The sequence below is a fragment of the Austrofundulus limnaeus genome, unplaced genomic scaffold (genome assembly GCF_001266775.1).
Source record: "Austrofundulus limnaeus strain Quisiro unplaced genomic scaffold, Austrofundulus_limnaeus-1.0 Scaffold6, whole genome shotgun sequence".
Classification (NCBI taxonomy): Eukaryota; Metazoa; Chordata; class Actinopteri; order Cyprinodontiformes; family Rivulidae; genus Austrofundulus; species Austrofundulus limnaeus.
In genome coordinates this window covers 5,175,661-5,176,751 of record NW_013952408.1, presented here as the reverse complement: position 1 = coordinate 5,176,751, position 1,091 = coordinate 5,175,661, and the positions used below count along the sequence as shown (strand labels likewise).

At 45.4% G+C, this 1,091-nt stretch overlaps 1 protein-coding gene across 2 annotated transcripts in view; it reads left to right on the top strand.

The window, feature by feature from the left end:
* Nucleotides 1-29: 29 nt before the first annotated feature.
* The window catches only part of nyap2b (neuronal tyrosine-phosphorylated phosphoinositide-3-kinase adaptor 2b), a gene marked incomplete in the record, with an annotated part of 20,973 nt that continues 19,911 nt past the window's right edge, over nucleotides 30-1,091 (top strand). The window contains 1 exon segment of one of the 2 annotated variants that reach the window (XM_014031959.1): nucleotides 30-851. 2 annotated transcript variants of the gene reach the window in all.

Sequence of the window (1,091 nt, the reverse complement as noted above, 5' to 3'; positions counted from 1 at the left end):
GAGAGAGAGAGAGAGAGAGAGAGAGAGAGAGAGAGAGAGAGAGAGAGAGAGAGAGAGAGAGAGAGAAAGAGAAAGAGAGAGACCTTGACGTTTCAGTGGAAGGTGGCTACAGTAGGCAGTGGGCGTGTTCACCGTGTTTTGATCTATAGTTGGGAAGCCCAGTGTCATCTGCTTAAGCACAGACCGGCYGTGCAGACCTTTGCAGCTGAGCAGGACAGAGGACACCGGCAGGAAAACGACATGCTTTTGGTCCACCTAATTCTCAACGTTTAGGACAGGGTGGACCACCTTTTTTTTCTAGTGTTTTTTTTTTTTTTGTGACATTTTAACACATTCAAACAGAGGAAAAGTCATTCTGGGAAAGAAGCTTTTGAAAGACTGTGACCGCCTGTGCTGCAACTCCAAGAGGATTTTTTTTAATTTGCCTTTTTTATTAAATAAGGAGATGTGAATGTGCATCTGTGACATGCATGCAGTTGCATTCTGTTCCTACACTCCATTTGGTTTCCTTCTTTAGCATGTGCAGATGTGTCGAGGACTGACGCTGACACCTGGCTTGGATTGTGGCAGCATCTGGATTGGGGGTGTCCCACTTTTGGCCCAGGAGGGGGAGCGTTGGGCAGGGCATCCAATGGCCCGGTTCCCYTGTAGCACCATCCTTGTCCTGGGTCACAGGGACTCCTTGTAACAGGGAAATCAAACTGACCGTACAATGGATGGAAGTCCATGTGGATTTAAGAGGAATAGTGCACAGGTGCTCCAGCTTAGGTCAGAGTTCATTACTGCACATTGGACTCAGGGAGAAACTGAAGATCCATTGGTTCATAAACCAGCCACTATACAACTTCATTGTAAGTATGCATCGTAAACATTCATCTAATTACTGACAAGAAAACTGTGAGAAAATGTTTGTCCTGGTCTCGTCATACCCATTATCATACACACTCTACAGAAGCATTCAAAAAAGGTTTACTTTGTCTAAAAACTTTTAAAAAATCAAACAAGTCAACAGTAGCTTGGGTTACTCTGGGTCCACTGCAGTGCACCGGAATGTGTGTGTGTGTGTGTGTGTGTGTGTGTGTGTGTGTGTG